This window comes from Rana temporaria, chromosome 3 (assembly GCF_905171775.1).
Source record: "Rana temporaria chromosome 3, aRanTem1.1, whole genome shotgun sequence".
In the NCBI taxonomy this organism is placed as follows: Eukaryota; Metazoa; Chordata; class Amphibia; order Anura; family Ranidae; genus Rana; species Rana temporaria.
In genome coordinates, this window is record NC_053491.1 from 461,594,073 (window position 1) to 461,620,399 (window position 26,327).

Genomic DNA, 26,327 nt, shown 5'->3' on the forward strand with positions numbered 1-26,327 from the left:
TATTGGTTTCGACGTGGACGTCAATTACGTCAAGCCCTATTCACGGACGACTTACGCAAACAACGTAAAATTTTCAAATTTCGACGCGGGAACGACGGCCATACTTAACATTACTAGTCCAGCTATTTGATGGAATAACTTTACGCCTGAAAATGCCTTACGTAAACGGCATATCTGTACTGCGGCGGCCGGGCGTACGTTCGTGAATCGGCGTATCTAGTCATTTACATATTCTACGCCAAACGCAATGGAAGTGCCACCTAGCGGCCAGAGTAAAAATTACACTTTAAGATACGACGGTGTAAGACACTTATGCCGCTCGTATCTTAGCCTAATTTAAGCGTATCTGGTTACCAGAATACGCTTAAATTTGCGTTTGCGCAGATTCAGACTTAGGCCGGCGTATCTTCTGATACGCCGGCCTAAGTCTTTCTGAATCCACCTATTTGACTACCATTGTAGGTCAATAGTCAGATTAACTTTGGGATATTGTTGTATATAGAGATAATATGGAAGTGGAAACTATTCCAGGAGCAATGTGTTGGTCTAGGAAAGAAGTACAGCTGTACAATAGATCAAACAGATGAATAACAAAAGACTAGAAGTGTGTCGTTGAGAAGTGTGTCCAGGTGACAATGAGGAAGCGTCCACACTTCTGTCTGTCACCTTCACAGCACAGGGTAGCGTCATAAAGGGGTTTAAGAACATCAAAGAGACTTCAGATAGAGCTGATATTGTGAAGTGTTGTGTTCCAGCTGTTTATTAATGTACTTGGCCCAAAAATGAATGGAATGCTCTTGGACTTATTGAAAAAGAATTTCACATTAATTCAGATAACACTTTCAACTCAAATAGTGCAGATACATGATGAGGACACAGCGTGGTACACACAAATATTAGAGATTGTTTACCGAATCTGACAATTTCTGGTTGGATCTGAGATTGTGTCTAAAGCTGGCCATTAGGGATGAGCCGAACACCCCCCCCATTCGGTTCGCACCAGAACCTTCGAACGGACCGACCGCTTGGCGAACATTTAGAACCCTATTGACGTCTATGGGACTCGAACGTTCAAATTCAAAAGTGCTCATTTTAAAGCCTAATATGCAAGTTATTGTCGTAAAACGTCTTGCCCCAGGGAACATGTATCAATGGAAAAAAAGTTTTAAAAACGGCTCCCGGTGGGTGTGCTATGCAGAGTAAGCCTGTGCTTAGTACGCCCACCCCCCTCCCACAAAAACCACCACACCTACACAATTCACCACACCTACACATGCACTCTAAATTGGGTTAACACACGCACTTTGACCACGCGGTCTCTAAAGAGAGGCGAAGGACTAATGGGGCTGGTTGAGCGGGCTAATCCTCTCACTCCCTTATAGGGAGTCCCTCTGCCCCGTTGGGCTTCAAAGCGGAGCAGGTAGGGCGGGCTGTGTGGGAGGACCCCCTCACACACCCGCCATTGCCACCCGGGGCATGGAGAAAGGTGGCAGATTGCCTCTGGGGGAGGCCTGCCTACTCCCAACTCCTGCAGTCCGGCTCCTCTCTCGAGTACACGCACAAAATACACTTTAAAAAAAAAAAAAAAGAAAAAAAAAACCTGTCGTTTTTTCTGGAGCAGTGATTTTAATGATGCTTAAAGTGAAAAAATAAAAATAAATGAAAAATTCCTTTAAATATCGTACCTGCTGCGTGTCTATAGTATGCCTGTGAAGTGACACGTGTTTAGAACTGTCCCTGCAAAAAATGAGATTACTATAAGAAAAAAGTAATTTAAAACTGCTTGCGGCTTTAATGTAATGTCTGGTCCCTGCAATATGGATGAAAATCATTGAGAAAAATAGCACAGACACAGACAGTACACACACCACGTAGCTTTAGGTGCACACTGCAGAGGACACGGGCAGTACACACCACATAGCTTTAGGTGCACACTGCAGAGGACACGGGCAGTACACACCACGTAGCTTTAGGTGCACACTGCAGAGGACACAGGCAGTACACACCACGTAGCTTTAGGTACACACTGCAGAGGACACAGGCAGTACACACCACGTAGCTTTAGGTGCACACTACAGAGGACACAGGCCTGCATTTGTGGATTTTAACGTGTGTGCAAAAAATTAAAGAAAAAAGTCTCTAGTAGAGAAGGGTCTTAATACCCCTTTAACCTTCTTGCAGTTTTCTACCATGCTGACACCTAGTGAAAATATAGGGAAGTGCAAATTGACAAGACCCGCAAAGTGCATGTATGAGATTATAGACAAAAAGATAATACCGCGCTAAAAATTGTAACAATAACTAAATAAAGGTGAGCTGCAACACAAAAGTGATATACACACAAAAATACTATTCTATTTTATTCCAACCCAGAGCAGGAAGTCGTGGGCCACATCAGGGGGCTCCGCGGGCCCGGGTCACCTGTTCTAAATCTTTAGACAAATACAGAGGAGTCTTTAACCACTTAAGGACCGCCTCCTGCACATATACGTCTGCAGAATGGCACGGCTGGGCACAAGCACGTACAGGTACGTCCTCTTTAAGTGCCCAGCCGTGGGTCGCGGGCGCGTGCCCGCGACCCGGTCCGAAGCTCCGTGACCGCGGGACCAGCGGATCCGATTGCCGCTGGAGTCCCGCGATCTGTCCCCAGAGCTGAAGAACGTGGAGAGCTGTGTGTAAACACAGCTTCCCCGTTCTTCACTGTGGCGCCGTCATTGATCGTGTGTTCCCTTTTATAGGGAAACACAATCAATGATGTCACACCTACAGCCACACCCCCCTGCAGTTAGAAACACAAATGAGGTCACACTTAACCCCTTCAGCGCCCCCTTGTGATTAACTCCCAAACTGCAATTGTCATTTTCACAGTAAACAATGCATTTTTAATGCATTGTTTACTGTGAAAATGACAATGGTCCCAAAAATGTGTCAAAATTGTCCGAAGTGTCCGCCATAATGTCACAGTCACGAAAAAAATCGCTGATCGCCGCCATTAGTAGTAAAAAAAAAAAAATTAATAAAAATGCAATAAAACTATCCCCTATTTTGTAAACACTTTACATTTTGCGCAAACCAATCGATAAACGCTTATTGCGATTTTTCTTTAACAAAAATAGGTAGAAAAATACGTATCGGCCTAAACTGAGGAAAAAAAATGTTTTATATATTTTTGGGGGATATTTATTATAGCAAAAAAAAAAATATTGTTTTTTTTTTCAAAATTGCCGCTCTATTTCTGTTTATAGCGCAAAAAATAAAAAACGCAGAGGTGATCAAATACCACAAAAAGAAAGCTCTATTTGTGGGAAAAAAAGGATGCCAATTTTGTTTGGGAGCCACTTCGCACGACCACGCAATTGTCAGTTAAAGCGACGCAGTGCCGAATCGCAAAAACTGCCCAGGTCCTTTAGCTGCCTAAATGTCTGGGTCTTAAGTGGTTAAAAAAAAACAAGTGTTTGGGGTCTGGAACATCACTTTACATTTTTAAATATTACCCATTTACCAGGCTATGCTTGCCAGGGTATTAGAATAGAAGTTGTTGGACTTTTTTGAATATCACCTCATCCTGTAACCCCGTGTGGAGGGGAAAAGAAGGATACAAAAAGAGAAAGCAAACAGCACTTGCATGACACAGACACATTAGTGCTTTCCCATCTCTTTTTCAACTACCCAAAACCAGGCAAAGGACGTAACTTCAGGAGGATTGTCCCTCATGAACTTATCAGGGCAGGAAATAGGCTAAATATGAATGATCAACCACCAGCTGCAGGCAGGGCTCTGTGGCGCAATGGATAGCGCATTGGACTTCTAGTGGTTGTAGTTATTCAAAGGTTGTGGGTTCGAGTCCCACCAGAGTCGCTTTTGTGCATTTTTGGAAGTCTAATGCAGAACAATAAATTAGGATGGATTCATATTGTTGTGGTGTGGTAAGGTGTGTTATGCCATGTGTTTGTGTGCATTGGTTTACAGTAAGACAGCCCACACTTTCAAACTGGCTATCTAAGGCACCAAAACACTCTGTAATATAGTTATAACTTATGGTAGTACCTTAACGAGTGTAAGTGTAGCACACTCTAGTGTGCTAGAAGAATAGTGTAGGCTTTTTTGAGAGTAGGTGTGTTTTTGTGATCTGGGTTGGGAGTGGCTCAGAGTAGTGCTGGGTGACTCACAGGTGGTGTCACCAAGATCTCCTACTTCTTTCCAGAATCTTGTACTTAGTACTTTATGGAAAGAGAGGTGGGAGGTTAGGTGGAGCCACCTGGGGTGTTCTAAGGAACTGTTCCCACAAAGTTGGGAGCATGAAATTGACCAAAAATGTCTTGGTATGCTGACGCCCTAAGAGTTTCCTTTACTGGAACTAAGGGGCCAAGCCCAACCCCTGAAAAACAACCCCACACCATAATCCCCCCTCCACCAAATGATTTGGATGAGTGCACAAAGCAAGGTCCATAAAGACATGGATGAGCAAGTTTGGGGTGGAGAAACTTCACTGGCCTGCACAGAGTCCTGACCTAAACCCAATAGAAAACCTTTGGGATGAATTAGAGTGGAGACTGTGAGCCAGGCCTTCTCATTCAACATCAGTGCCTGACCTCACAAATGCGCTTCTGGAAGAATGGTCAAATATTCCCATAGACACACTCCTAAACCTTGTGGATGGCCTTCTCAGAAGAGTTAAAGCTGTTATAGCTGCAAAGGGTGGGCCAACCTAATACTGAACCCTACGGACTAAGACTGGGGTGCCATTAAAGTCCATGGGCCAGATCCACATACATGTAGAACGGCGCAGCGTATCAGAGATACACTACGCCGCCGTACCTTACCTGGCGTTGTTTCGAATCCTCAGCGAGTTTGCGCCGTAAGTTACGGCGACGTAGTGTATTTCTGGCGGCGGATTTCAAATTGGGCGGGTTGGGGGCGGGTTTCATTTAAATGTAGCGCCTCCCCGTGCCGAATGAAATGCATAGGTAGGACGTCATTATTTTAACTTAGACGTGAGTTAGGTCCATCCCTATTCACAGACGACTTACGCAAAAATAAAGTTAGTTTAAATGTGAGAATAAATAGATGTAATGATAGATAGATAGATAGATAGATAGATAGATAGATAGATAGATAGATAGATAGATAGATAGATAGATAGATAGATAGATAGATAGATAGATAGGTTGCATTTTTGGTCGCTATCACATCGGCCAAAAGAGTGTCAGAGATCGGGTCTCTCGGTCACAAAGAGCCGTTCCTAACGTTCTTCCCGGATCGAGTGGTTTTGATACCCATGCTGGGCTCAAATCCAAAAGTTTTGTCAGTATTTCACGAAAATCAAGAAGTTGTTCTTCCTACTTTTAGGTCTCCGGATTCCAACGAAACTCACCCTCTGGACATAGGCAAGATCCTTACTGAGTACCTTCAAGTTACGTCTCCCTTTAGACGCTCCGATCATCTGTTTATCCTGCACTCAGGCAGTAATAAAGGGAACAAGGCCTCTACCAGGACAATTGCATCTTGGATCGTCCAGACAATCCAGCAGGCTTATAGGGCTAAGGGCTTGGCTCCCCCGCAGGCGGTGACGGCACACTCCACCAGAGGGATGGCAGCTTCCTGGGCGGCAGCTCGTCATGTGGCTCCGGATGTCATCTGTAAAGCGGCCTCTTGGGCCTCCATAAATACATTTATGTCTCATTATTGTGTTGAGCCTGCATCTCTTTCCTCTGTGAATTTTGGTTTAAGAATCCTGTCGGTTGACGGGACAAATTAAAATAACTTTTTGTTCAGCATACCCACCCGTGTGGTCTGGCTAGTTATTTCCCACACGTAGGCTGCCATGGAGTCAGTCAGGAAAAGGGAAAATTTATTGTCATATACTTACCGTAATTTTCCTTTCCTGATGGACTCCATGGCAGACGGAGTTCCCACCCTGAAATTAAGGAGTCGGCTAGTTACGGAACACCAGTACTGGGAGCTGACTTTTATGGGTATGGGGTCCTATAGCATTGGAGAGGAGGCGGGATTAACCCACACGTAGGCTGCCATGGAGTCCATCAGGAAAGGAAAATTACGGTAAGTATATGACAATAAATTTTCCCTTTTCCATCCTTCTCAAGTAATGTATAGGGATGAGCCGAACCCAACCCCCCCCCCCCCCCCGTTCGGTTCGCACCAGAACCTTTCGAACGGACCAAACGTTTGCGCGAACATTTAGAACCCCATTGACATCTATGGGACTCGAACATTCAAATTCAAAAGTGCTAATTTTAAAGCCTAATATGAAAGTTATTGTTGTAAAACGTCTTTGAGAACCTGGGTCTTGCCCCAGGGAACATGTATCAATAGAAAAAAAGACTCCTGAAAAAACAACCGTTTTTTTAAACTTTTTTCGATTGATACATGTTCCCTGGGGCAAGACCCGGGTTCTCAAAGACGGTTTCACAGGCATACTATAGACACCCAGCAGGTACAATATTTAAAGGAATTTTTCATTTTTTTTTAATTTTTTTTATTTAAGCATCATTAACCACTTAACCCCCGGACCATATTGCTGCCCAAAGACCAGAGTACTTTTTGCGATTCGGGACTGCGTCGCTTTAACAGACAATTGCGCGGTCGTGCGACGTGGCTCCCAAACAAAATTGGCGTCCTTTTTTCCCCACAAATAGAGCTTTCTTTTGGTGGTATTTGATCACCTCTGCGTTTTTTATTTTTTGCGCTATAAACAAAAATAGAGAGACAATTTTGAAAAAAATGATTATTTTTTACTTTTTGCTATAATAAATATCCCCCAAAAATATATAAAAAAACATTTTTTTCCTCAGTTTAGGCCGATACGTATTCTTCTACCTATTTTTCGTAAAAAAAATCGCAATAAGCGTTTATTGATTGGTTTGCGCAAAAGTTATAGCGTTTACAAAATAGGGGGTATTTTTATGTAATTTTTATTAATATATTTTTTTTACTAGTAATGGCGGCGATCAGCGATTTTTTTTCGGTATTGCGACATTATGGCGGACACTTCGGACACTTTTGACACATTTTTGGGACCATTGGCATTTTTATAGCGATCAGTGCTATAAAAATGCATTGGATTACTATAAAAATGCCACTGGCAGTGAAGGGGTTAACACTAGGGGGCGGGGGTTAAGTATGTCCCTTGTGTGTTCTTACTGTGGGGGGGGGGTGTCTTCTCACTAGGGGAAACACTGATCCTCTGTTCATACATTGTATGAACAGAAGATCAGCGTTTCCCCCGCTGACAGGACCGGGAGCTGGGTGTTTACACACACAGCTCCCGGTCCCCGCTCTGTAACGAGCGATCGCGTGTGCCCAGCGGCGATCGCGCCCGCCGGGCACACGCACGGGAGTCGGGGGCGAGCGGGGGGGCGCGCGCCCCTAGTGGCGGCTGAGAGAGAGGACGTTATACTACGTGCTCTCGCCCAGCAGAGCCAACTTGCCGACGTAGAACAGAGGTGCGCGGTCGGCAAGTGGTTAAAATCACTGCTCCTGAATCTTTAGGTGCAAACTACAGAGCACACGGCCAGTACACACCAAGTAGTTTTAGGTGCAAACTACAGAGCACACGGGCAGTACACACCAAGTAGCTTGAGGTGCAAACTACAGAGGACACAGGCAATAGACCACGTAAGAATACTGCAGCTAGCACAATCACCTGCCTGCCAGTAAATTAGGAAGAATTGATCTAGCTAAACTATACAGTGTATAAATATATGTACAACACCTGGGATGTATATATATCCTCTACACACTGTAACATTAACTGACTAGCCTGCCTGCTCTATCTACCTGCAAAAAATGACACTCTCTCTGTCCTCTCTTAACCACAGCAACACACTAGGCGTGGCGTGTACTAAACCCCCTGAGCCATAATTGGCCAATGGCTTTGGCCAATTATGGCTTTCCGTTTTTTGCGCGCTGTGATTGGCCAAGCATGCGGGTCATAGTGCATGCTTGGCCAATCATCAGCCAGCGATGCCGCAGTGAATTATGGTCTGTGAAACGTAACTCGAATTTGGCGCGAACGACCCGTTTTGTTCATATTTCGACGAACGATCGAACATACGATGTTCGAGTCGAACATGAGTTTGACTCGAATACGAAGCTCATCCCTAGTAATGTACTAATGGATGTTGTTGTATCGTAGTACAAAACTGAAAATGTTTAGCTACATATTACATTGTGATTCGGTTTTGTGCACATAAGCATGTCACTTGCATCGTAGAAATCCTCTTTTAAAATGCATATTCATGGAACCGATTGACATTTTAATAGTTTATTCAAAACATTGCATGGTAATCGGCTCTTGTAACCTGCAGTCTTGCTATTGTCAAGTTTTCAAAAAAATAAACATCCCAGACAGTGAAAGCTAATTGCTTCCACGAGCTTGAGGAATCTTGTATAGGTTGGATATCTACATTCCCAAAGAATCCTCCATTGGAAACACAGAAGTGGAAGAAGGAGACGGCCTGATGTTCTATTCAAAAACGGTGGTAACAAACAATTAATTAAGAAAAAGTCACCAATACCACCTATTATATAGGACAAGTCCGCCCCAGGCAACGACACCTCTAGAAGAACTTCTGTCTTTACAACCTCATTGAAAGTGCTAGAGCCACCAAAAGGCAGTAGGCCATCGTTTGTCTTCAGAAGTGTGTCTTTTTCATGAACACACTTCTTATTGTCCTATCACCCTACAGAGGCGACATCACCTCCATAATTTGAAGTTTGTTGTTAAATTCACACTGGGCTGTGGGAATATCTCAAGTCTACAGTTCCCGGATACAGGGAGTCCAAGAGTTTTGTTGTGGGGAGAATTTTTTAGTCTTTGGAAGGATGACCTTTGTTGGGATTCCCTTGATTCTGTCCAGTCCTTCTTTTACTCAAATAATTACCTTTAAAGCGTTTGTAAAGGAAAAAATGTTTTACCTTTAAAATAACAAACATGTTATACCTCCACTGTGCAGTTCGTTTTGCACAGCGTGGCCCCGATCCACGTCTTCTGGGGTCCCTCGGCGGCTGTCTCTGATCCTCCCCGCAATTACTCACCACAGTCATGAGAGAGCTCGCATGGTGGTCAGTAATTGCGGGCGCGCTCCCGTGATACAGCGAGCGGCCATAGCCGCTTACTGTATCACTCGGCCCCGCCCCTTGGCACGCTGCATCACTAGAAGTGATTGACAGCAGCGCCAGCCAATGGCTGCATTGCTCTCAATCCATCCGCTCTAGCCAATCAGCGGCCAGGCTGAGCGACGAAGAGGATATCGGAAACCACGTGGGACTTTCGAGGGGTCAGGTAAGTATAACGGGGGCAGCATTAGATGTTTTTTTACCTTAATGCATAGATTTCATTAAGGTGAAAAACATGTTTTCTTTACAACTCCTTTAATGACCATGAGAGTCTTGACTTGTGACCAAAGATGGCCATAGAAGATAATGGTCTTTTTCTACAGTTCGGTACAGAGGTCAGTAATGACAGATTTGTCCATGGCTATCCCTGGCCAGATAAGCCAACAGCAAAAAGTGTGGCAAACAATTAAACAAGATATCCTGGATGTACAGGTTCATAGTATATGTAAACCTGGTTTCTAAAATTGTAATAAGTTTTAACTTGTTAACTGCTTGCTTACTGGCTCACGCCGATATACGTTGGCAGAATGGCACATACAGGCATATTAACGTACCTGTATGTCGCCTTTAAGAAGCGGCACGCCCGCCGCGAGCTCCGTGAGTGTGATTGCTGGTCCTGCGGACTCGATGTCCGCCAGGAGTCCTGCGATTGTCTCACAGAGAGGAAGAACTAATGCTAATGTAAACAAGCATTTCCCTGTCCTGCCTAGTGAGAGGACTCCCTGTAATCGTAAGCGGTGAACAGTGTTATGTCACACATAGCCCATTCTCCCTACAGTTAGAACACATCCCTAGGGCACACTTAACCCCTTCAGCTCCTCCTCCTGGTTAACCCCTTCACTGACATTCACATTTACACAGTAATAAGTGCATATTTATAGCACTGATTGCTGTGAAAATGTGAATGGTCCTAAAATAGCGCTAAAAGTTCCCGACGTGTCCGCCATTATGTCAGAGTCATGATAAAAATCGCTGATCGCCGCCATTACTAGTTAAAAAAAATATATTAATAAAAATTACATAAAACGATCCCCTATTTTGTAGACGCTATAACTTTTGCGCAAACCAGTCAATAAATGTTTATTGTGATTTTTTTTTACCAAAAATATGTAGAAGAATACGTATCGGACTAAAATGAGGAAAAAAAATCGTTTTTTTATAAATTTGTGGGGGATTATTATTATAGCAAAAAGTAAAAAATATTATTTATTTTCAAAATTGTCACTATATTTTTGTTTATAGCGCAAAAAATAAAAACCGTAGAGGTGATCAAATACCACCAAAAGAAAGCTCTATTTGTGGGGAAAAAAGTACATCAATTTTGTTTGGGGGTCAAGTCGCACGACCGCGCAATTGTCAGTTAAAGCGATGCAGTGCCGAATGGCAAAAAGTGCTCTGGTCTTTAGCCAGCCAAATGGTTCAGGCCTGAAGTGGTAAATGTAATTTTAAAAGTTATTTTTAATATTTTTAATGCACCAACTTCCAAGGGAATGCATGTCACCCTATTTAAAAAATCCCCATTTAAAATAAATATTCATGGACCCAATTGGCATTTTACTACAGTAGTTTACTCAAAACACTGCATGATAATCGTCTCTCGTAACCTGCAATTTTGCTAATTTCCTTTAAGTTACTTGACTGTTTCTTTTTTTTCGGCATGTGTTTTTTAAACATCCCAGACATCGAAAGCTATTTGCTCCTATAAGCTTGAGGGACCTTGAATGGGTTGGGTATCTGCATTTCCAAAGAATCCTTCACTGGACACACAGCAGTGGAGGAAGACGACAGCCTGATGCTCCATTGTAATACAGCAGCATCAAATTAAATGTGAAAGAGTCCGAATACCACCTGTTATATAACACAGGTCTATTCCAGATAATGACTTCTCTGGATGAGATAGTGGCTTCACGGTTTGGTTAAAGGTGCTTGAAGCACCAAAAGGCAGCAGAACACCTTTTTGTCTTAAGAAGTGTGTCTTTTTCATGAACACGCTTCTTAATTGTCCTACTACTATACAGACGTGACATCAACTCCATAATATAAAATTCCCTGTTAATGTCACACTTGGGCTGTGGGAAAATCTCAAGTCTCATGTTCCCGTATACAGGAGTCCAAAACTTTAGTTGTGAAGACAATATTTTAGTATTAAAAAGTGACTCTACCTTTATTAGGATTCCCTGAATTCTGTCCAGCCCTCCCCAGCTTCTGAAAAATTCAATCAACTTTTATGACAAGAGGGGCTTTCCTATTCTACCTGAAATACAAAAAACTAATGCTGGAGTGAATGAAATGAAATAAAGTGAAAAGCGAATATCGCTGCAGCTGCTGCACAAAAACTTCAAAATATGATAAACGAATGGAGAGCAGCTCTGGCAGCTGTGCAATAAATTACGAAATTTTACCTAATGGTAAAACTTAAAATAAGTGCCCATAAATATGATATATAAGCAAATTACAAATAGCAATGTGACAATATATAATATGCTGTGAAAATTGAGATTTTCCTAGTTTGTGAAGGAAAATATTAGTTATATGAAGACAGGAGGCGAGTATCTTATGCAAATCTCTCTTTACTAAAGCTCATAGCAGAAATACATAAAAAAACTTTTATGATAATCTATAATAAAAAACTCAAAAGGACTACCAATCCCAGCAGTCCCTGGGGCAACGTAGCCCCTCCCAGGCCTCAGCCTATATATGGGACTGTCTGAGGTAACCACATCCTCTTTCTTTATGTAGATCCGAGCAATCAGGAAACGTAAGTCCGATCCTCTCTCCTTGCGATGGTCAGGGACTTCCTTATCGAAGCACGATATCCGCGTCTGAAAGGAGCGAAAAGGGAAGGATCAACTGAACCGCTTCAACCGAACTGATTTCATCCCAACGGGGATCAATGGAAAAACCGAAGTATTCTGGGCCGACCGACCGTCGCCTTCAGGAGAAAAACAGACCAACTTCAATCCAACAGGGATTGTGAGCCACTTAAACCATCCGTGTTTCAGGATCAGGACTGTAATGTTCAATAACCTGCAAGGAGAAGAGAAATAATCGTAATAGGGATGGGAAGGGAGGGAAGATACTCGCTTCCTGTCTTCATATAACTAATATTTTCCTTCACAAACTAGGAAAATCTCAATTTATATATCAGACAGGAGGCTTCGTATCTTATGCAAGTTTAAAGCAAACAACAGAATTAACAATTTATACATGCAGATAAAACCTCATAAAATCGACATGGACACATGGGCCTCCGGTCTGAAATAGAAGTTTCGAAAGGTGGACTCCGAGGACCAATCAGCCGCCCTAAGTAGGTCAGAAAGAGAGCCTCCAGAGGAGATAATTTTCGTAGCCATAGCACCCCTAGTAGAATGCGCTCCAAATAGGGAGACGTCTATGCCCGCCATTTCCATGGTGGAACGTACCCACCGTGCCAGTGTGGCGGAAGAGACTGGGTGATGGGGCTTGACGTACGAGACCAAAAGTTGGGACAAATTCGGTGGTCGAAGCGCCGACGTGCGTGCTTCATAAGTTTGTAAGCAGCGAACCACGCAAAGTCGCGGGTGAGTGGAAAAGAAGGGATAGAAGACAGATTGAATACTCGTTTTTGTCCTGCGGACCACTGAAAAACTGACTCCTTGGGGCGAAAATTGGCGCCTGGAGATGTCTAGCGCTCTTACGTCTGAGACGCGCTTGATTGAGACCAAACAGAGTAGAACTGTGAGTTTGAAAGACAGTAATCGTAGGGATAATCCCTCATTATCCTCCCATGAAGCAAACATGTCAAGTAACTTGGAGACGTCCCAAGTTGACTGATATCTGGGTCTAGGGGGGCGTTGGAATTTAATGCCCCGCAGTAGTCTACAGACCAATGGGTGTTTTCCCACAGCTAAAGAGTTAACTGGACAGTGGTATGCTGATATAGCCGAACGGTATATGTTGATGGAGCTGTAGGATTTGCCAGAATCAAAGGACTCTGCCAAATAATTCACCACCACGGACACAGGGGCGTGTATGGGATCAACCTGTCGTTGATCACACCAACGAACCCAGAGTCGCCAGGCATACCGGTAGGTTGATCTGGTCCCGGGGGCCCAGGCCACGGCGAGGAGATCCCTAGCTGATCCTGAAAGGTTGATATCCGTTTCTGGGATCCTGAAATCAGCCATGCTAGGAGGTGGAGGTTGCCCTCCACAACTAGAGGGTGGGGTTCCCCGGACGGGTTGGTCAACAGCATTGGGGACAGGGGAATCAGTCTGGGATAGTCCACGGCCATCCCCAAGAGGAGAGGGAACCAGGGTTGTGTCGGCCACCAGGGTGTGATCAGCACAATTGTTGCCTGTTGGTTCGAGGCGTGGAGGAGAACTCTGGGTATCATCTGGAATGGGGGGAACGCATAGTGAGTTCCTTCTGGCCAAATGTGGCGGAACGCGTCCACCGCGGATGCTTCTGGGTCGGGCCTCCAGCTGAAGAAGTGGGGCAGCTGGTGGTTGAGGCGAGAAGCGAACAAGTCCATGTTCAACGGGCCCCAAAGAAGTTCCAAAAGGCGGAATACAGAGCGATCCAGCCGCCAGTCGCTGGAGTCGACAAGGTGGCGTGAGTACCAGTCGGCTACCGTGTTGGATATTCCTGGAATATATTCCGCGATAGGGACAATGTTGCGGGCCAAGCAAAAATGCCAGAATTCCTTCGCCAGCTCTGCAAGGATCCTGGATCTGGTGCCTCCCAAGCGGTTGACGTACTGAACCGCGGCCACATTGTCCATGCGGAACAGTACACAGCAATTGGAAGCCTGTGGGATGAAGCTCTTGACGGCAAAAAATGCCGCCAACAGTTCCAACGCATTGATGTGTAACTCCGACTCGGAGGTAAACCAAGTCCCCCCTGTGGAATCTGTCCCGCAGCGAGCGCCCCAGCCGTGGCGGCTCGCGTCCGACTCTATGATGATGTCGGGCCCGGAATTGAAGATGGTCTTGCCGTTCCACTCGACGGCGTGGCGAAGCCACCACTGCAATTCTTCTATTGCCTCCGGGCAGAGAGGGATCTCGTCCGCATACCTGAGGCCCTGGCGAATGTGTAAAATCTTGAGCCTCTGAAGGGCCCTGTAATGAAGTGGGGCCGGGAAGATGGCCTGGATGGATGCAGCCAAGAGTCCCACTAAGCGGGCCAGAACCCGTAAGGACAAGGAGCCTTTGCGGAGCACTGCCCTGATTTCCTTGCGAATTAGGGCCAATTTTGTTTTTGGAAGACGGAGGACAGCTTGTTTGGTGTCCACTAGGAAACCTAAAAATTCCATCACTTGGGCCGGAATTAGGACCGATTTTTCGCGGTTGATTAAGAAACCCAGTGTCTGTAATAGGGAGACCGTCCAAGACATGTGGAGGGAAACAAGGGTCTTTGAGTGCGCCATGATAAGGATATCGTCTAGATAAATAATTAGGCGTACCCCTCTGCTTCGTAGCAACGCCACCACTGGTTTCATCAACTTCGTGAAACACCATGGTGCTGACGACAGCCCGAACGGGAGGCAGGCAAACTGCCATATCTGACTCTTCCAACGGAATCGGAGTAGGTGTTGTGACTCCGTGTGAATAGGGACGGTGAGATAGGCGTCCTTCAGGTCTATTTTCCCTAACCAGTCTCCCGGCCGTAGGAGGTCTCGGAGGCAGTGAATGCCCTCCATTTTGAAGTGTCTGTAGCAGACGTGTTGGTTCAGGTTTCGTAGGTTTATTACGGGACGGAACCCGCCCCCTTTTTTCTTGACAAGGAAAAGATTGCTTATGAATCCCGGGGAACAATTTTCTACTTTTAAAATTGCCTGTTTGGACCAGAGGTCCTGAATTTCGTTCTCTATGAGAGCCACGCTGTGGCGCGTGAAATTGATAGGATGAGGTATCACATTTAACATCGGTGACGATAGAAGTTCTACTTGGAAACCCCCGACCGTCTGCAATATCCACGGGTCTGCCGTAATCGCAGACCAGGCGTGGATAAAATATCTCAGGCGTCCCCCCACTGGTATGTGTGGTTGTGGAGTGTAGGGTATACTCACCGAATGGAGGCCGGGATCGGGTGTAACCACGTCCGCCGCGTCCGCGACATGGTCTGCCTCGGGGTGGAAAGAACGGTGCTGGTTGTGCCACTGGAACTGGGTAGGTGGGAGGAGCCTGCTGATACTGGTATTGGGGGTTTCTGTTTTGTGGCCTATAGGTGGAACCACCGCCGGCAGATCGGCCTCTACTTCTGCCGGCCCTGTTAAAAACTCTCACGGCCCCTGATTTCCTCAGTGATGTTTGGGCTTTATCAAGTCCTGAGAATAATCCCACAAATTTATTGATGTCTTTGAGGAGGTTATCCCCAAAGAGCATACCGCCCGCTGAAGGACCGGGTTCGGTTTCGGCCAGGTGGGAGAGTTGGGGGTCTAGCCGCATTAATATAGAGCGGTGTCTCTCGATTGAGCAGGAGGTGTTAGCCGTGCCTGCTAGGCAAATAGCCCTCTGGGCCCAGCCGCGTAATTGTATTAGGTCTACTGGCTGATCAGAAGCGGCTGCTTGTTCTGATAAGTTCAGAATTTTAGTCAAGGGACCCATTAAATCTAGGATGCGTTCCTGGATGGATTTAAAGGACCGCTCAATCCCTTTCTTGGGGAGTTTCCCCGATTTTGCCAGATATTTGGCCAGCATGGGGTCCACCTCTGGTGTGGCCACCACCTTGTTGGGGATGGCGGGTCTAGGGCATTCAGCCCGTAGCTTGTTGCGGGCGGGTCTGTCCAGGGTTTTCCTGGTCCAATGTTCTACGTATTGAGCTACGTGAGGCAAGGGGGCCCAATCGCCGGATCGCGGGTGCGCGATGGCATCTGGGTGGAAAAATGGTTCCCCCAATGCATCTAAAATGACTTCTCCCTGTGTATCAGGGGTGGCATTGGAGTGAAATGCCGTATCCTCAGCATCCTGTCTGTCCTCATCAGACCCGTAATCGTCAGACTCGCTTTTCCCTGAAGCACCTGGTGAGTCCTCGTCCGAGGAATCGACATAGGAGTCAGGTTTTGTCCTTCTAGAGGACCGTTGCCTCTTATTGTCTAACTCCCTGAGGCCCAGGGGTCGGTCAGAGTCTGTTGGATGTTGAGGTTGGCAGGCCGGGGAGGGCACTGCCTGGAACACATTATTTACTTCCCCTGTCGGGGAGTCAGGTGCTGCTAGAGTGTGCTTCTGTTTGAAAGAAACCTTGCCTTTCTTATTTGGCGGTTCGCCGTGTTGAGGCGGATTGATCATAGCAGACTTAGAGGTGCGTGGTCCCTTGGGCGGGATGGCCGAGGCCAGAGCCGTCTGGACAGAAATGTTAATCAGATCCTGGATCTGAGCAGCCGTCATAAACTGCGTAGTATCAAGGGTAAAAGCCTCCCCTGCAAGGGGGGCAGTATAATTGTCTTCAGACATGAGTATATAACCCGTATACAATCACTGACCACCTCTTTATATGTGTATATAATAATGAAGAAAAGGTAATTTGTCAAACGATTTGTAAATATATATATATATATATACACTAAGTATATATATACATTAAGTTATATATACTGAAGTGAAGAAAGTAATTTCTCTTTAAAACTATTTGTTCTATCCTTACAGACTGCTGTAAGCATAGAGTTAAATGATAGGGTTAAAAGAACCTGAGATAAGCAAGTATCTCCGGGCAGAAGGGGAAAGGATGGGAGCAGCACAGCAGGACTTCCTCACCTCTACACCGGACGATCTGCACTGGCAGCGGTGTGAGGGAGAAAGCCCGCGCTCTTCCGCGCTCTGGGGCGAAGTCTCGCGAGACTACGCTTACCAGAGCGCTGATTGGATGTCGCCGAGTCCCGCCCTTCCTCCGCGCGCGAACGTGAGGGAAGAAGGGAGAAATATGGCGCCGTCTGCTGTGTAGTATCGCCGACAGGCGAAACGGCGGGGGGACGGACGGGGGGGGAAAGCAAGTTGTACAGCGGATGCGTGAGGGGAAACGTCCGCACTTTCGTCCGGCGAGTGTGGGTACAAGACACAGGGGAGAAAAAAGGGCTGTAAGGTTACATTACCACGATTACATATAATGCAGGGAAAAACCGCATGAAAGATAATAAAATTGAAACGAGTGACATAAACGAATGAACAGCTGAGAGAAAAGGCAGGCAGGGGGGGGGGGTTCCCCCCAGCTCAATAATCAATAGTAATAATAACAGCTGTATGTAAAACATATATATATATCATCTAACACTTATCTGATATGCTGCGATGAGCAGAAAGAAAGAGGATGTGGTTACCTCAGACAGTCCCATATATAGGCTGAGGCCTGGGAGGGGCTACGTTGCCCCAGGGACTGCTGGGATTGGTAGTCCTTTTGAGTTTTTTATTATAGATTATCATAAAAGTTTTTTTATGTATTTCTGCTATGAGCTTTAGTAAAGAGAGATTTGCATAAGATACGAAGCCTCCTGTCTGATATATAACTTAATGTCTCTCTAAGGCCTCGTACACACAACCAGACATGTCCGATGAAAACGGTCCGCGGACCGTTTTCATCGGACATGTCTGCTGGGATCATTTGGTCTGATGTGTGTACACACCATCAGACCAAATTCCCTGCGGACAGAATACGCGGTGACGACGCGTTGACGTGGCGGCGACGATGACGCAGCGACGTGTGCGAACCCGGAAGTTCAATGCTTCCACGCATGCGTCGAATCACTTCGACGCCATGCGCTGGTTCTCGGGCAAGCGGACATGTCCGATGAGTCGTACTGACCATCGGACATGTCCGACGGACAGGCTTTCAGCGGACAAGTTTCTTAGCATGCTAAGAAACTTTTGTCCGCTGGAAACCTGTCCGCTCGGCCAGGAATCCGGTCCGGTAGGCCCTACACACGGTCGGACATGTCCGCGGAAACTGGTCCGCGGACCAGTTTCAGCAGACATGTTCGGTCGTGTGTACGAGGCCTAAAAGAGCTAAAGTCATTTTTAGTCTTCAGTGAATCCAATGTTCCCACGAAAGGATATAAAGTGATCCCACTCACCAGAAATGGCAGATCCTCAGCTTCCCAGTCTGGGATCATGTAGGCAGAAATCAATATCTTTAGAATTGTGGTTCCTCAAATAAAATTTCTCAACGGATACTTGATAGCAGGAGGGATATCACATTCCAACGACAAGTAAAGAAAGAGGTGAAATAGTGAAATACCGCTGGGCATCTATATCAAGCGCAACAAGGCGCTACTTACAGGATGTATGGCAAAAGCAGGCTTTCAGTAAAAACTTCCGCAATCGCCGCTCGTATAGCGGAGGCAGGAAATTGCGTCACTGGTTTGCCACGAACCAGAAGTTATGTCAACTTGTTTCGCCCCTCCTCCAGGGCATCATCAAAGGACATCTACCTGGCCTGTAAAGGGTCAAGACAGTGTTTTAGAGCTCTTTGACTCATGGGACCACTGATGGCCATAGAAGATAATAGTCTTTTCCTGGTCAAGAATTAATAGTTTGTCCATGGTCACCTCTGTCAATATAAACCTACAACAAAGGAGAGTGCTATAGCATTAAAAACATTTCCTGCATTTACATTTTTATAGTATGCTATATGTAAACCCAGTTACTAAAATCTCAAATAAGTGTTAACTTGTCAAAATAGTTTCAAAAGTTGTTTAATATTTTTAAACTGCTCCTTTCTTCCCTTCCCGTTCCTTCCCTTCCCTTTCCTTTCCTTTCCTTCCCTTCCCCTCCATCCCCTTCCCTTCCTTCCCTTCCTACCTTCCTTCCTCTCTCCCTCTACCACTCTCTTTTTTACTTCCTTACCAACTTACTTCCCTCTTTCTCCTTTTTTTACTTCTTTATTCCTCTTAACTTCCTTCCTTTTCCTGTTCTTCCTCTCTTCCTCCATCTCTTATTTTTCCCTTTCTTTCTAACTTATATTCTTTTTACCCCTAACTCTCTCTCTTAGTTGTGGTCATTATGGAACTGGATTTTCCACCCTGCTCATATTATGTACTAGTAGAAAGGAAGAAAAAATCCTGGACGGCCGCACACCGTTGAAGGCATCTTTATTGAAATCTTGTGTAGCAAATGAAATCCAATACAGTCACTTCATGTTACAGAAAACAGGAAAAGCTGCTGACGCGTTTCACACCGTATGAAGGTGCTTAATCATAGCTTATATACTAGTAGAAGTTGTATAATAGTACAAAACTGAAAATGTTTAGCCCCATATTACATTGTGATTCAGTTGTGTGTACATACACACGGAATAAGAATATCACTGCATGCTACAAATCCCTATTTAAAATGCATACTCATGGACCCAATTGACATTTTAACAGTTTATTGAAAACATTGCATGACAATCATCTCTTGTGACCTGCAATCTTTTTATTGTCCTCTAAAATACCTGTCTTCTTGTTTCCAGTGTGTGTTTTCTACAAAGATCCCAGGCAGTGAAAGCTAATTGCTCCCACAAGCTTGAGAGACCTTGTATGGGTTGGATATCTGCATTGCCAAAGAACCCGGAGAAGTGGGACACGGACACGGAGAAGTGGGGGAAGGAAACAGCCTGATGGTCCATTCAAATACAGAGGCAACAAATGCCCCTTTGCCATAAATGTCTTATAGAGGAGGGATCTATTATTCATATGGTATGGGAATGCAATAGGATTCGCCCCTTTATGGTCCCAGGTCACTCAGTTTATTACAGACACTTTCGATCTTTCATATATCTGTAGCCCGCTGCTGGGGCTTTTGGGTGTAATTAAGGATGGAGTAATGGGCAATAATCTGAGGACTCTACTGCGACTGTTGTTCTTTTATGTACGAAAACTGATTGCACTTAATTGGATTAGGAGAGAACATTTAACACTATAATTCTGGAAGGCCCTGGTGAATACCAATGTTACCTTGTATAAAATGACCTACAAAACAAGGGGATACCCCAAAAAATTCAATACAATTTGCAATAAATGGGTTAACGCTAATCATACAGTGACAGAAGGCCCTTGAGATTTCTATACTGTATATTAAACTACAGTCTGTACTGAACAAGTTGTGTTTGACGTGTCTTAATAATATTTGCTAAGAAAATAGCACACTTCACACAGGTTTAGAGGTATTTAACCTCTTCTGTTAGTTTATTTTTTAATTTTTACTTTTTATCTATTCACATTTTTAAGTTGAATAAAAAAAAGGAAATTGTTGTATGCCCATGAAAAAAACCATGCTATACCTGATGGGAACAACTTTATGAATAATGGATAGGTTCAGTGATGTTAGCATTTTTCATTCAACAAGTATTATGCATATATGAGTATATATACTCATACAGTATTAAAACCCCTTATGGTACATTTTAGGGTGTACCGCTCTTTCTCTTTGTTCTCCTTTCTTTCCCTTTTATCTCTCTCTATCCTAATGTCTTGTTTTTGTTCCCTCCATCTCGCTCTCTATCAATCTTTCTTGTTCTTTCTCTTATTCCTTCTCTCCCTTTTTCTTTGTTCCTCCCCCTCTTTTCCTCTCCCTTCCATGTATCCTCTATTTTTATTTCCTTCTCTTACTCCTTGGTGTCTATGGGATGAGTGGCAGGCCTGGTGGGGAATTGGGATGAGTGGCAGGTCTGGTGGGGAATTGGGATGAGTGGCAGGTCTGGTGGGGGGGGGGGGGAATGGGATGAATGGTAGTGCTGGTGGTGTCGGGGAGTTGGGGATAAGTGGCAATGCTGGTGGGGGGTAAAATCAGTGGCATTTCTGGGGGAAATTCTGATCAGCCAACTTAGGTGCTCTTGATCCAGGTCATCTCATGATCTGAGAACTGTAGTGGGGACTTTTAATGGCAACTATAATCACAGGTAGTGTTACTGTGTTTCCGACCTTGTGGTGTCTCGTAGCAGTGACTCCTATGCCCAACTCAAGAGATAGGGTCTCCTCCAGCCCCTCCCATTTCACATTCCTCACCAGTCAGCTGACCACTAGTTTCTGCCCACCAGACATGTTGTGAACAGAATGGGCAGCAGCAAATAGGCAGAGTGGGGAGCCTCGGGCATCAGGAACAGTCCACCTGGGCAGCCACATTTTCCAGAGACAGCCCTGCTGGGGGGCCGCAAAAAGGCTGGGAGAGTGGGGCGGGCTTCAGGAAAAGCCCAGTATTCAGTGACCCCTGGCAAATCATCATACGACCCCCAGGTTGAGAACCACTGTGCTAGAGGCACCAAAAGGCAGCTAAACACTTTTTTTCTTCAGAAGTGTGTCATTTTCATGAGCACACTTCTTATTTGTCCTATCATCATTCAAAACCAACAGCAAAGAAGAGTGGTACAGAAATAAAAAGCTGTTCTAGATGTATAGTTTATAATACTGTATATGTAAAGGCAGTTGCTAAAATCTTAAAAAAGGTTAAATAAATGTAATAATTTTATTAAATTGTTTTTAATATTTTTAAAACTGCAGCTCCCATTCATTCACCCTTCTTTCTTTCTTTCCTTCTTTCCTTGCTTCCTTCCTTCTTTTCTTTCTATCCATCAATCAGTACTATAATACAGGAACCTCATATACCATTAGTTATGGTTAATATGGAACAGTGGAACTGTATTTTCTTTCCTGCTCATGCTATGAACTAGTAGAAGTTGTGGTATAAAAGTACAAAACTGAACATGTTTAGATATATATTACATTTTGGTTCAGTTTTGTACACATACTCAAGGAAGAATACGCATGTCACCTTATTCTAGAAATCCCCATTTAAAATACATATTCATGGACCTCGTTGGCATTTTACCTGTTTACACAAAACATTGATAAATGACTCTAGTAACCTGCAATCTTTCTATCTTCCACCAAAATACTTGTTCATTTCCAGTGTGTGTTTTCTATAAACATCCCAGATAGTGAAAGCTTATTGTTCCCATAAGCTTGAGTGACATTGTATGAGTTAAACATCTGCATTCCCAAAGATTCCTTCACTGGACATGGAGATGTGGAGGAAGGAGACAGCCTGATGCTCCATTGAAATACAGAGGCTCCAAATGATTAAATGGTAAAAAGTCACCAATGCCACCTATTATATAGGAAAAGGACCATGACTTCTCTGGAGGAGCTGGTGGCTTCACAGCCTCATTGGAATTGCTAGAGGCACCAAAAGGCAGCAGGACACCTTTTGTCTTTAAAAGTGTGTCTTTCTCATGAACACACTTCTTAATTGCCCTATTACCAGACAGAGGTGACACCACCTCCATAATTTGAAGTTCCTTGTTAATTTCACACTGGGCTGTGGGAAACACTCAAGTCTACAGTTCCCGGATACACGCGTCCAAGACCTTTGCAATAATTTTTTTTTTTTTGTCTTTTAGGCCCCGTACACACGACCGAACATGTCCGATGAAACTGGACCGCGGACCAGTTTCATCGGACATGTTCGGTCGTGTGTACGGCCTATCGGATCGTTTTCCAGCGGACAAAAGTTTCTTAGCATGCTTAGAAACTTGTCCGCTGGAAACCTGTCCGTCTGACATGTCCGCTGGTTAGTACTTCTAACCAGCGGACCGAAATCCCGCGCATGCGTCAAATTGATTTGACGCATGCGTGGAAGCATTGAACTTCCTGGTTTGCGCACGTCGCCGCGTCACTGTCACCGCCACGTCACCGCATTCTCTGTCCGCGGGGATTTTGGTCTGATGGTGTGTACACACATCAGACCAAAATATCCCAGGAAACATGTCTGATGAAAACGTACAGGGCCTTAGAGAAACTTTACCGTTATTGGGATTTCCTGGATTCAGCCCTGCCCTTTTCTTTAGAAGTTTATCAATAATTTCCATGAACTTTTATTACAAGAAGAGTTGGCCTAAACTACCTGGCCTGCCGGGGTCAAGACAGCTCTTTAGCTCATGTGGCCAGTATTGGCGAAAGAAGATCATGGTCTTTTCTAATAGTTTAGTACAGAGACCAGTAATGAGCATCTTGTCCATGGCCTTCCCCGGCCATTTAAGCCAGTAGCAAATGAGAGAAGTATGAAAAAGCTTTCCTGGATTTACAATTTTATAGTATATGTAAACCCGGTTGCTAAAATCTCTTATACATTTTAACGTGTTATTAAATTTCAAAAATTATATTTAATATTTTAACATCTGCAGCGTCCATCAATCTGCCCTACTTTCCTTCCTTCCTTTCTTCCTTCCTTCCTTCCTTCCTTCCTTCCTTCCTTCCTTTCTTCTTTCCTTTCCTTCTTTCCTCTCTGCCTCCATCACTCCCTTTTTACTTCCCAACTTACTTCCTTCTTTCTTCCTTCCTTTTTTACTTCCTTATTCCTCTTAACTTCCTTCCTTTTCTTTTCTTTTCATTCATTATGTCCAGCCTTCTTTCCTTTTGCTCTGCTTTTCCTGTACTGTATCTTTCTCTTTTGCCTTCATTCTTCCCCCTTTCTCTCCACATTCCTTCCTTTCTTTCTTCCTGCCTTCCTGATTTCCTATCTCTCTCTCTCTATATGACTTCCTATTAATCAACTATCTGTAATACAATACAGAAATCAAATACATTATAAGACAGTCGTATTATAACCACATGCACCATACTTTATGGTCATTGGGGTTGATTTACTAAAGGAAAACTTTGCAAAGTTCAGTTGCACTCTACAAGTGCAGATGCTCCAGAGCTTAGTAAATGAGCAGAAGCTCTGCTGACTTCCATCATCCAATCATGTGAAAGCAATAATGCTGTTTTTTTTTCCTTGCATGTAATTGGGTACTCTTTGCAATGTGAAGCTTTACCTCATTTACTAAGCTTTGAAGCAACTAAGCTAGCAGAGGGCAATTACACTTTGCAAAGTGCACAGTTTATTTGCCTTTAATAAATCAACCCCATTGTCTAACTGGATTTTCCATCCTGCTCATAATATGTTTTAACCCCTTCCCGCCCATGCTATAGCCAAATGATGGCTACAGCGTGGGCTTACTTTGTCTAGTGACATCCTCCTGGACTGATCATGGATCGGGGTAAAGGGCCAATCACAGCGGACCTTTACCACGTGATCAGCTGTGTCCAATGACAGCTGATCACGGATGTCAACACAAGCCTGTTATTGCCTTTTCCTTCCTCACACTGACAGCGTTAGGAGAGAAGAAGAGAGCCAATAACTGGCTTGTGTTAAAGGGATATCGACACAGATAATCAGTGTCCTGATTATCAGTGCATTTCCACCAGTGCTGCCAATCAGTGCTCATCAGTGCGGCCAATCAGTGCCCGTCCGTTCTGCCAATCAGTGCCTCATTTTCAGTGTCACCTATCAGTGCTGCCTACCAGTACAGAGGGCCCATCAGTGCCACCTATTAGTGGCCCTCAGTGCCGCCTATTAATGCCACCTACCAGAGCCCATCAGTGTCCATCAGTGCCAGTTATCAGTGTTGCCTATCAGTGCAGCCTCATCAGTGCCTCCTCATGAAAGCCCACCAGTGCCGTGTCATCAGTGCCACCTATCATTGCCCATCATTGCTGCCTCATCAGTGCCTATCAGAGCCCATCTGTGCAGCCTCATCAGTTCACATCAGTGAAGGAGAAAAAATTACCTGTTTGCAAAATTGTATTACAAACTATAAACATTTTTAGTTTTTTTTTCAAAAAATGTTGTTATTTTTTCGTCTGTTTAGCAAAAAAAAAAACAGTGGCGATTAAATACAGTGTTGCATGATCACGCAATTGTCGTTCAAAATGCGACAGTTCCGAAAGTTTAAAATTGGCCTGGGCATGAAAGGGGTGAAAGTGCTCGGTAGGCAAGTGGTTAATAGATGTTGTTTCATAATAGTACAAAACTGAAAATGCTTAGCTACACATTACATTGTAGTCCAGTTTTGTGCACATACTTAAGGAATAAGCATGTCACCTCATCCTCATATACCCCATTTAAAATACATATTCATGGGCCTAATTGACATTTTAACAGTTCACTTAAAATATTGCATGATAATGGCTGCTCATAACCTGCAGTCTTTCTGTTGTCCTTTAAGTTACCGTATTTATCGGCATATAACACGCACAGGCATATAACATGCACCTTCATTTTAAGAGGGACGTTTCAGGAAAAAAACGTACATTTTAAATAAAGAACTTTGAAGAAAAATAAAGGTCAGTGCCCATCAATGCAGCCTGCTCACTGCCTATCTGCAGCCTCACCATTGCCATGAATGCAGCCTGAGCAATACCCATCTCACCTCAGATTACTGCTGACTCAGAGGGGACAGGGAGAGGGGTGGGATGAGCACAGTCAGATTACATACAGCGAGAATCTCCTGTCTACTTTAATACAGTCCCACCTCCTGGACCGGCTTCAATGATAGACAGAACACTGGTCCAATGCCGGCCCAGGAGACGGGACGTCCTATTACAGAGGCCGCTTCGTAAACAGGGAATTCTTGCTGTATATAATCTGACGGCACTTGTCCCACCCCCCTCCCCGTGCTCTCCGAGGCAGCCCAAATTGCAGTATCGGCATACAACACGCACACGCTATTTGCAATTTGAAAAAGTGAATGTCATACGCCAATAAATACAGTACTTGTCTGTTTGTTCATTTTTAGAATGTGATTTCTAGAAACATCCTAGACAGTGAAAGCTAATTGCTCCCACGAGTTTGAAGGACATTGTATTGGGTTAAATATCTATATTATCAAAGAATCCTTCACTGGACATACAGAAGTGGAAGAAGAAGTCAGCCATTTGTTCCATTCAAATACAGAGGCACCAAATGATGAAATGTGGAAAAGTCACCAATGCCATCTATTATATAAGACAATCTACCCCAGCCTCACTAAAAATGCTGGAGTCACCAAAAGGCAGCAGGACTATCTTCAGAAGTGTGTCTTTCTCATGAACACACTTCTTCTTATTTATTTTATCACCATACAAAGGTGACACCACCTCCATAATTTCAAGATCCTTGTTAACTTCACACCGGGTTGTGGGAAAATCTCAAGTTCACAGTTCCCGCATACACGAGTTCAAGACTCTTGTTGTGAAGACTTTTTTTAGTTTTGAAGGACAACTTTACTTTCATTAGAGTTTCAAATTTCTAAAGATTCTTCCCCGACCTCTTTCCCAGTAGCTTCACAAATAATGTTCATCAACTTTTATGAAGGCGGCGGCTTCCACACTGAACTCGACGAGGAACTCGATGTGTTTGGCACGTCGAGTTCCTCGGTCG

At 44.4% G+C, this 26,327-nt stretch overlaps 1 long non-coding RNA gene and 1 other non-coding gene across 2 annotated transcripts in view; both read left to right on the forward strand.

Annotated features, from left to right (window-relative positions):
• LOC120933531 overlaps positions 1-20,186 on the forward strand; it is a 61,428-nt gene extending 41,242 nt beyond the window's left edge. Inside the window, exon 2 of the long non-coding RNA XR_005748104.1 lies at positions 19,561-20,186. This is a non-coding gene — a long non-coding RNA (uncharacterized LOC120933531). The remainder of the gene's footprint in view (positions 1-19,560) is intronic.
• TRNAR-UCU lies at positions 3,774-3,858 on the forward strand. Its single transcript is given in 2 exon segments — positions 3,774-3,810; positions 3,823-3,858. It is a non-coding gene; the product is annotated as a tRNA-Arg (tRNA).
• Positions 20,187-26,327: the final 6,141 nt, after the last annotated feature.